The sequence below is a fragment of the Lycium barbarum genome, chromosome 7, assembly GCF_019175385.1.
Source record: "Lycium barbarum isolate Lr01 chromosome 7, ASM1917538v2, whole genome shotgun sequence".
Lineage (NCBI taxonomy): Eukaryota > Viridiplantae > Streptophyta > Magnoliopsida > Solanales > Solanaceae > Lycium > Lycium barbarum.
Window position 1 is genome coordinate 98,043,133 of NC_083343.1, and position 12,124 is coordinate 98,055,256.

Sequence of the window (12,124 nt, forward strand, 5' to 3'; positions counted from 1 at the left end):
TGAGCATTCTGAGGAGTGTATGCGGAGCGCAGCACGACGAGGAGGAAAATGAGGACGATTTTGTCCTGCCAGAGCCCAGCAGCTCCAGTTCAGAGAGTGAGCAGAGATGATCATAGCACGCAGTGCTAGCAGGTATAAAAAAAAAAAAAAAAAAAAAAAAAAAAAAAATTTTTTTGTGTGTTGATGTACTGCAGTGAGGACACTGCAAGTTTTTTGGTTAGGGGTAGGAACCTCCTCGGTTTTTCTTTGCCAGAATTCTTTTCCCGAGGGGAGTTTATTTTGTTGAAACTGGCATGTTTAGGATGTTACTTAGGTTGAATAGAATAATTTTGTTTTATTTGGTACGACTTGATAACTAATGGCATGTATTGTGTTTGTGCAAATTGTTGGACCCCTCGAAAAAAAAAATTTGAAAAATGCATACTTAGAACAGTTATTGTCTGACATGATTGATTCTTTATATGACATTGTGATTATTGGGGTGTTGTGTGTGATGAATTACTACTTAGGAGGTCACAAGTGTGGAAATTATTGTCCTTATGCTGATGTGTGTGTGAAGTGTTAGTTTGATTCTGTTTATGCATGTATAATCTAGAACTTGCCCGGTTGGTCTTGTTTGAAATGCGAAAGTGAGTTTGGTTGTGAAATGATCTTAGGCTTTCTTTGTGTAAATAAGTCACTGTGCCTAAATAAGCCTCTCCAAAAGCTGAAAATACCCCTAGTTTCCCTTTTTGAGCCTTTTTGACCTTTTTCTTGGCTAGCTAATTATGAAACCTTACCCTTTGTGAAATTAATCCATCTTCACACCCGTTCCCTCCTTGATGCTATTAATTAGATGAGGCAAAATGTCTAAGTTGGAGGTGACGTAAATGTGAAGTACATGTTCAAAACATAAGTTGGGGGTGGTGGAGTTTGCTAGTGAAGATTCGATGTGGTAGTTGCGTATATACAAAAAAAAAAAAAAAAAAAAAAAAAAAAAAAAATCAGAAAACTGTAACGCAAAAAGAATTCTAGGTTGGTTAGAAGTAAAACCACATCGAGGTTGAAAACTGAAAGAAAATAAAGGGGTGGAAAGAAAAGAGGCGAACTAAGGTGACAAGATGTTGTAGTGTTCAAGGAGGGTGAGTCACTAATATCCAAAAAGTATCCGACCCGTCCCTAAACCTACATTACAAGCCGAAACAAGTCCTAATGAGATCACAACCGAACAATCCTAGGATGAGAACATAGAAAATAAGGGCAAGCCTATGGTATTTGCATGTGTAAATATGAATTTTCTTTGTGAGTGTGAGTGTTTTTCTCTTCTCTTTCGTCTTCGTCCCATTCTTGTCGTATATATGTGTGTTGGGACATTTTTTTTGGTCTATGTGAGGGCATAAGGATGAAAATTGAACAAAATAGAGTGACCGCCTAAAGTAGCGTTTGTGTGCACAATAATATGTTCGATAATATGATGTCATTTATTGAAGCTTCATGGTTAGTTGTAGTGTTCTTGAGTTGTTTATGTTGCTTTAAAACAGAAATTGGGGTGGTCCTTGGAAGAAAAAAATGCATGCCGGTAGTTCAGAGTCAAAACCAATATAGACATTGTTATTTTATGATATCTAGGTATTAGATTGAGTCGTGGTTTTGTATGGCTTGCTTGAGGACAAGCAAATACTTTAAGTTGGGGGTGTTGATGTGGCGTGAATTTACACCATAATCGATGCTTTTTAACTATAAGTTTTACTTGTTTTTGAGCAAGTCTGTGTTATTTTACGTGGTTTTTGTCATGTTTCAGGTTATATGAGGTCCCTAGAGCCTAAGTGTGGAAAACAAGCAAAAAAGTTGCAAAACTAGGGATAACTGGAAGTTCTGGAAAATTTCGCGGAAAATTACTCTGCGCGATCGCGCCGTGTACTCACGCGATCGCGCCATAGCACGAAATTAATTCCACGCGACCGCGCCGAGACTTCACGCGACCGCGCCCACGCGCTATTTAAATGACACGCGATCGCGTCGACTCAAACCGCGATCGCGATTGAGGGACAGGGGACGCTGACGTCATGAACGCGATCGCGCTGTCTCGTGGCGCGATCGCACTGAAGGAATTATGAGCGTTTTCGACCAGAACCTGGGATTCGCCGATTTCTTCCATTCCAGTTCATATAAATAGAAAACTAGGGCAAATTTTCAGTTCATCTTTGGCAGTTTTTCATCAAGTTTGGAGACTAGTATTTACAACACACTTTGGGGTTGAAGATTTGAAGATTTGGTTGAGTATTTCTTAAGCCTTTAATTCATTTCTTCAATTCCTTGCTTTGTATTGTATATCTAAGTGTGTAGCTTTCTATTCCATAACTTGAATCTCGTTTATGTAAGTATTCTTGATTAAAGTTTGGTTTGAAACTCTTGTTGTGCTTATGTATTGAATGGTTCTTATTGCTATTGAAGTGGGTCTTTGTTGATTTAATTAATCTCGTTCTTGAATGTTTCCAAAGGGATTAGCTAACCCTAGGACTCACCCATTTACTTAGATTGAGCTTGGAAAAGGAAATCTAGGTTGGGAAAGATTAATTAACAAGAATTTGGGTCATTAAACTCATCTAATAACTTGAGCTCGGAAGAGGATAGTTACTTGAGGTTAGATTGATTGTGCCTAATATCACACTCTAAGGCTTGGAAAAGCTTAGAGTGAAATTCATTGATTTGGTTGGAAGACTTTCAATGAGATTTTAGATATCATTATCTATTGACACAAACCCGTTCTTAGTTGTAAAATCGTGAAATACATTGGATCGTTACTTGAGTGTAATTTCCTTTGTATCCAAACTTGTGGCCATTGATCATTTTACTCGCTTTCTAGGTTAGTTTACATTTCCGCATTAGTTATAATATTTCTCAAAAACCTAAATATTATCCATCGTTTGGCTTTAGCGTAGTTGGTGAAAGTTCCTTACTTTCTTAATCGCCTAGCATATTGTTCCCTGTGGGATCGACCCCGACTCATAGTTGGGTAAATATATTGCATACGACCGTGTACACTTTCTCTTTGAGGAGTGTATTTGGACGTTATCAACAAATTCTAACATAAACTAATAATTCTAACTTTGAAAAGCACAATCTCAACCAATTCTAATTTGCAATGATCAATAACAATTCTAACTTTAATAACTTATGGATTCTAACTTTAATTCTAAAAATTGAAAAGTAAATCTAGTCAAATAAAGTCTACATTTTACTTTTGAGGTTATAGAAATATTATAACTTACTAATTCTACCATAAATTAATAATTCTAACTTTGAAAAGCACAATTGCAACCAATTCTTAAAATTGAAAAGCAAATCTTGAGAAATAAAGTCTACATTTTAGTATTGAGGTTATAAAAATACTATAACTTAAAATTCTAACTTTGAAAAACACAATCTCAATCAATTATAACTTTGAATTTTCAATAACAATTCTAACTTTAATTCTAAAAATTGAAAAGTAAATCTAGTCAAATAAAGTCTACATTTTACTTTTGGGGTTATAGAAATATTATAACTTACTAATTCTAACATAAATTAATAATTCTAACTTTGAAAGCACAATCTCAACCAATTCGAACTTTAATAACTTATGGATTCTAACTTTAATTCTAAAAATTGAAAAGTAAATCTAATCAAATAAAGTCTACATTTTACTTTTGAGGTTATAGAAATATTATAACTTTCTAAATCTAACATAAATTAATAATTCTAACTTTGAAAAGCACAATCTCAACCAATTCTAATTTGGAATGATCGATAACAATTCTAACTTTAATAACTTATGAATTCTAACTTTAATTCTAAAAATTGAAAAGTAAATCTAGTCAAATAAAGTCTACATTTTACTTTTGAGGTTATAGAAATATTATAACTTACTAATTCTAACATAACTTAATAATTCTAACTTTGAAAAACACAATTCCAACCAATTCTAAAAATTAAAAAGTAAATTTAGAGAAATAAAATCTACATTTTAGTATTGAGCTTATAGAAATACAATAACTTAACAATTCTAACTTTGAAAAGCACAATCCCAACCAATTATAACTTTGAATTCTCAATAACAATTCTAACTTTAATAACTTATGGATTCTAACTTTAATTCTAAAAATTGAAAGTAAATCTTATCAAATAAAGTATACATTTTACTTTTGAGGTTATAGAAATATTATAACTTACTAATTCTAACATAAATAAATAATTCTAACTTTGAAAAACACAATTGCAACCAATTCTAAAAATTGAAAAGTAAATCTAAAGAAATAAAATCTACATTTTAGTATTGAGATTATAGAAATACTATAACTTAACAATTCTAACTTTGAAAAGCACAATCTCAACGAATTCTAACTTTGAATTCTCAATAACAATTCTAACTTTAATAACTTATGAATTCTAACCTTAATTCTAAAAATTGAAAAGTAAATCTAGTCAAATAAAGTTTACATTTTACTTTTGAGGTTATAGAAATAATATAACTTACTAATTCTAACATAAATTAATAATTCTAACTTTGAAAAGCACAATTGCAACCAATTCTAAAAATTGAAAAGTAAATCTAGAGAAATAAAATCTACATTTTAGTATTGAGATTATAGAAATACTATAACTTAACAATTCTAACTTTTAAAAGCACAATCCCAACCAATTCTAACTTTGAATTCTAAATAACAATTCTAACCTTAATAACTTATGGATTCTAAATTTAATTCTAAAAATTCAAAAGTAAATCTAGTCAAATAAAGTCTACATTTTAGTTTTGAGGTTATAGAAATACAATAACTTAACAATTCTAACTTTGAAAAGCACAATCCCAACCAATTCTAATTTGGAATGATCAATAACAATTCTAACTTTAATAACTTATAGATTCTAACTTTAATTCTAAAAATTGAAAAGTAAATCTAGTCAAATAAAGTCTACATTTTACTTTTGAGGTTATAGAAATATTATAACTTACTAATTCTAACATAAATTAATAATTCTAACTTTGAAAAGCACAATTGCAACCAATTCTAAAAATTGAAAAGTAAATCTAGAGAAATAAAATCTACATTTTAGTATTGAGATTATAGAAATACTATAACTTAACAATTCTAACTTTTAAAAGCACAATCCCAACCAATTCTAACTTTAAATTCTCAATAACAATTCTAACCTTAATACTTATGGATTCTAAATTTAATTCTAAAAATTGAAATGTAAATCTAGTCAAATAAAGTCTACATTTTAGTTTTGAGGTGATAGAAATATTATAACTTAATAATTCTAACTTTGAAAAGCACAATTGCAACCATTTCTAAAAATTGAAAAGTAAATATAGATAAAATAAAATCTACATTTTAGTATTCAGGTTATAGAAATACTATAACTTAACAATTCTAACTTTGAAAATCAAAATCTCAATCCTAACTTTGAATTTTCAATAATAATTCTAACTTTAATAACTTATGTATTCTAACTTTAATTCTAAAAATTGAAAAGTAAATCTAGTCAAATAAAGTCTACATTTTACTTTTGGGGTTATAAAAATATTATAACTTACAAATTCTAACATAAACTAATAATTCTAACTTTGAAAAGCACAATCTCAACCAATTCTAATTTGCAATGATCAATAACAATTCTAACTTTAATAACTTATGGATTCTAACTTTAATTCTAAAAATTGAAAAGTAAATCTAGTCAAATAAAGTCTACATTTTACTTTTGAGGTTATAGAAATATTATAACTTACAAATTCTACCATAAATTAATAATTCTAACTTTGAAAAGCACAATTGCAACCAATTCTTAAAATTGAAAAGCAAATCTTGAGAAATAAAGTCTACATTTTAGTATTGAGGTTATAAAAATACTATAACTTAAAATTCTAACTTTGAAAAACACAATCTCAATCAATTATAACTTTGAATTTTCAATAACAATTCTAACTTTAATAACTTATGGATTCTAACTTTAATTCTAAAAATTGAAAAGTAAATCTAGTCAAATAAAGTCTACATTTTACTTTTGAGGTTATAGAAATATTATAACTTACTAATTCTAACATAAATTAATAATTCTAACTTTGAAAAGCACAATTGCAACCAATTCTAAAAATTGAAAAGTAAATCTAGAGAAATAAAATCTACATTTTAGTATTGAGATTATAGAAATACTATAACTTAACAATTCTAACTTTGAAAAGCACAATCTCAACGAATTCTAACTTTGAATTCTCAATAACAATTCTAACTTTAATAACTTATGAATTCTAACTTTAATTCTAAAAATTGAAAAGTAAATCTAGTCAAATAAAGTTACATTTTACTTTTGAGGTTATAGAAATATTATAACTTACTAATTCTAACATAAATTAATAATTCTAACTTTGAAAAGCACAATTGCAACCAATTCTAAAAATTGAAAAGTAAATCTAGAGAAATAAAATCTACATTTTAGTATTGAGCTTATAGAAATACAATAACTTAACAATTCTAACTTTGAAAAGCACAATCCCAACCAATTATAACTTTGAATTCTCAATAACAATTCTAACTTTAATAACTTATGGATTCTAACTTTAATTCTAAAAATTGAAAGTAAATCTAGTCAAATAAAGTATACATTTTACTTTTGAGGTTATAGAAATATTATAACTTACTAATTCTAACATAAATAAATAATTCTAACTTTGAAAAACACAATTGCAACCAATTCTAAAAATTGAAAAGTAAATCTAAAGAAATAAAATCTACATTTTAGTATTGAGATTATAGAAATACTATAACTTAACAATTCTAACTTTGAAAAGCACAATCTCAACGAATTCTAACTTTGAATTCTCAATAACAATTCTAACTTTAATAACTTATGAATTCTAACCTTAATTCTAAAAATTGAAAAGTAAATCTAGTCAAATAAAGTTTACATTTTACTTTTGAGGTTATAGAAATATTATAACTTACTAATTCTAACATAAATTAATAATTCTAACTTTGAAAAGCATAATTGCAACCAATTCTAAAAATTCAAAAAGTAAATCTAGAGAAATAAAATCTACATTTTAGTATTGAGATTATAGAAATACTATAACTTAACAATTCTAACTTTTAAAAGCACAATCCCAACCAATTCTAACTTTGAATTCTAAATAACAATTCTAACCTTAATAACTTATGGATTCTAAATTTAATTCTAAAAATTGAAAGTAAATCTTATCAAATAAAGTATACATTTTACTTTTGAGGTTATAGAAATATTATAACTTACTAATTCTAACATAAATAAATAATTCTAACTTTGAAAAACACAATTGCAACCAATTCTAAAAATTGAAAAGTAAATCTAAAGAAATAAAATCTACATTTTAGTATTGAGATTATAGAAATACTATAACTTAACAATTCTAACTTTGAAAAGCACAATCTCAACGAATTCTAACTTTGAATTCTCAATAACAATTCTAACTTTAATAACTTATGAATTCTAACCTTAATTCTAAAAATTGAAAAGTAAATCTAGTCAAATAAAGTTTACATTTTACTTTTGAGGTTATAGAAATAATATAACTTACTAATTCTAACATAAATTAATAATTCTAACTTTGAAAAGCACAATTGCAACCAATTCTAAAAATTGAAAAGTAAATCTAGAGAAATAAAATCTACATTTTAGTATTGAGATTATAGAAATACTATAACTTAACAATTCTAACTTTTAAAAGCACAATCCCAACCAATTCTAACTTTGAATTCTAAATAACAATTCTAACCTTAATAACTTATGGATTCTAAATTTAATTCTAAAAATTCAAAAGTAAATCTAGTCAAATAAAGTCTACATTTTAGTTTTGAGGTTATAGAAATACAATAACTTAACAATTCTAACTTTGAAAAGCACAATCCCAACCAATTCTAATTTGGAATGATCAATAACAATTCTAACTTTAATAACTTATAGATTCTAACTTTAATTCTAAAAATTGAAAAGTAAATCTAGTCAAATAAAGTCTACATTTTACTTTTGAGGTTATAGAAATATTATAACTTACTAATTCTAACATAAATTAATAATTCTAACTTTGAAAAGCACAATTGCAACCAATTCTAAAAATTGAAAAGTAAATCTAGAGAAATAAAATCTACATTTTAGTATTGAGATTATAGAAATACTATAACTTAACAATTCTAACTTTTAAAAGCACAATCCCAACCAATTCTAACTTTAAATTCTCAATAACAATTCTAACCTTAATACTTATGGATTCTAAATTTAATTCTAAAAATTGAAATGTAAATCTAGTCAAATAAAGTCTACATTTTAGTTTTGAGGTGATAGAAATATTATAACTTAATAATTCTAACTTTGAAAAGCACAATTGCAACCATTTCTAAAAATTGAAAAGTAAATATAGATAAAATAAAATCTACATTTTAGTATTCAGGTTATAGAAATACTATAACTTAACAATTCTAACTTTGAAAATCAAAATCTCAATCAATTCTAACTTTGAATTTTCAATAATAATTCTAACTTTAATAACTTATGTATTCTAACTTTAATTCTAAAAATTGAAAAGTAAATCTAGTCAAATAAAGTCTACATTTTACTTTTGAGGTTATAGAAATTTTATAACTTACTAATTCTAACATAACTTAATAATTCTAACTTTGAAAAGCACAATTGCAACCAATTCTAAAAATTGAAAAGTAAATCTAGAGAAATAAAATCTACATTTTAGTATTGAGATTATAGAAATACTATAACTTAACAATTCTAACTTTGAAAAGCACAATCCCAACCAATTCTAACTTTGAATTCTAAATAACAATTCTAACCTTAATAACTTATGGATTCTAAATTATATTCTAAAAATTGAAAAGTAAATCTAGTCAAATAAAGTCTACATTTTACTTTTGAGGTTATAGAAATATATAACTTACTAATTCTAACATAAATTAATAATTCTAACTTTGAAAAGCACAATTGCAACCAATTCTAAAAATTGAAAAGTAAATCTAGAGAAATAAAATCTACATTTTAGTATTGAGATTATAGAAATACTATAACTTAACAATTCTAACTTTGAAAAGCACAATCTCAACCAATTCTAACTTTGAATTCTCAATAACAATTCTAACCTTAATAACTTATGGATTCTAACTTTAATTCTAAAAATTGAAAAGTAAATCTAGTCAAATAAAGTCTACATTTTACTTTTGAGGTTATAGAAATATATAACTTACTAATTCTAACATAATTAATAATTCTAACTTTGAAAAGCACAATTGCAACCAATTCTAAAAATTGAAAAAGTAAATCTAGAGAAATAAAATCTACATTTTAGTATTGAGGATTATAGAAATACTATAACTTAACAATTCTAACTTTGAAAAGCACAATCCCAACCAATTCTAACTTTGAATTCTCAATAACAATTCTAACCTTAATAACTTATGGATTCTAACTTTAATTCTAAAAATTGAAAAGTAAATCTAGTCAAATAAAGTCTACATTTTACTTTTGAGGTTATAGAAATATTATAACTTACTAATTCTAACATAAATTAATAATTCTAACTTTGAAAAGCACAATTGCAACCAATTCTAAAAATTGAAAAAGTAAATCTAGAGAAATAAAATCTACATTTTAGTATTGAGATTATAGAAATACTATAACTTAACAATTCTAACTTTGAAAAGCACAATCCCAACCAATTCTAACTTTGAATTCTCAATAACAATTCTAACTTTAATAACTTATGGATTCTAACTTTAATTCTAAAAATTGAAAAGTAAATCTAGTCAAATAAAGTATACATTTTACTTTTGAGGTTATAGAAATATTATAACTTACTAATTCTAACATAAATTAATAATTCTAACTTTGAAAAGCACAATTGCAACCAATTCTAAAAATTGAAAAGTAAATCTAGAGAAATAAAATCTACATTTTGGTATTGAGATTATAGAAATACTATAACTTAACAATTCTAACTTTGAAAAGCACAATCTCAACGAATTCTAACTTTGAATTCTCAATAACAATTCTAACTTTAATAACTTATGATTCTAACCTTAATTCTAAAAATTGAAAAGTAAATCTAGTCAAATAAAGTTTACATTTTACTTTTGAGGTTATAGAAATATTATAACTTACTAATTCTAACATAAATTAATAATTCTAACTTTGAAAAGCACAATTGCAACCAATTCTAAAAATTGAAAAGTAAATCTAGAGAAATAAAATCTACATTTTAGTATTGAGATTATAGAAATACTATAACTTAACAATTCTAACTTTTAAAAGCACAATCCCAACCAATTCTAACTTTGAATTCTCAATAACAATTCTAACCTTAATAACTTATGGATTCTAAATTTAATTCTAAAAATTGAAAGTAAATCTAGTCAAATAAAGTCTACATTTTAGTTTTGAGGTTATAGAAATATAACTTACTAATTCTAACATAAATAATAATTCTAACTTTGAAAAGCACAATTGCAACCAATTCTAAAAATTGAAAAGTAAATCTAGAGAAATAAAATCTACATTTTAGTATTGAGGTTATAGAAATACTATAACTTAACAATTCTAACTTTGAAAAGCACAATCTCAACGAATTCTAACTTTGAATTCTCAATAACAATTCTAACTTTAATAACTTATGAATTCTAACTTTAATTCTAAAAATTGAAAAGTAAATCTAGTCAAATAAAGTTTACATTTTACTTTTGAGGTTATAGAAATAATATAACTTACTAATTCTAACATAAATTAATAATTCTAACTTTGAAAAGCACAATTGCAACCAATTCTAAAAATTGAAAAGTAAATCTAGAGAAATAAAATCTACATTTTAGTATTGAGATTATAGAAATACTATAACTTAACAATTCTAACTTTTAAAAGCACAATCCCAACCAATTCTAACTTTGAATTCTAAATAACAATTCTAACCTTAATAACTTATGGATTCTAAATTTAATTCTAAAAATTCAAAAGTAAATCTAGTCAAATAAAGTCTACATTTTAGTTTTGAGGTTATAGAAATACAATAACTTAACAATTCTAACTTTGAAAAGCACAATCCCAACCAATTCTAATTTGGAATGATCAATAACAATTCTAACTTTAATAACTTATGATTCTAACTTTAATTCTAAAAATTGAAAAGTAAATCTAGTCAAATAAAGTCTACATTTTACTTTTGAGGTTATAGAAATATTATAACTTACTAATTCTAACATAAATTAATAATTCTAACTATGAAAAGCACAATTGCAACCAATTCTAAAAATTGAAAAGTAAATCTAGAGAAATAAAATCTACATTTTAGTATTGAGATTATAGAAATACTATAACTTAACAATTCTAACTTTGAAAAGCACAATCCCAACCAATTCTAACTTTGAATTCTCAATAACAATTCTAACCTTAATAACTTATGGATTCTAACTTTAATTCTAAAAATTGAAAAGTAAATCTAGTCAAATAAAGTCTACATTTTACTTTTGAGGTTATAGAAATATTATAACTTACTAATTCTAACATAAATTAATAATTCTAACTTTGAAAAGCACAATTGCAACCAATTCTAAAAATTGAAAAGTAAATCTAGAGAAATAAAATCTACATTTTAGTATTGAGATTATAGAAATACTATAACTTAACAATTCTAACTTTGAAAAGCACAATCCCAACCAATTCTAACTTTGAATTCTCAATAACAATTCTAACCTTAATAACTTATGGATTCTAAATTTAATTCTAAAAATTGAAAAGTAAATCTAGTCAAATAAAGTCTACATTTTAGTTTTGAGGTTATAGAAATACTTATAACTTAATAATTCTAACTTTGAAAAGCACAATTGCAACCAATTCTAAAAATTGAAAAGTAAATCTAGAGAAATAAAATCTACATTTTAGTATTCAGGTTATAGAAATACTATAACTTAACAATTCTAACTTTGAAAAGCACAATCTCAACAATTCTAACTTTGAATTCTCAATAACAATTCTAACTTTAATTACTTATGGATTCTAACTTTAATTCTAAAAATTGAAAAGTAAATCTAGTCAAATAAAGTCTACATTTTACTTTTGAGGTTATAGAAATATTATAACT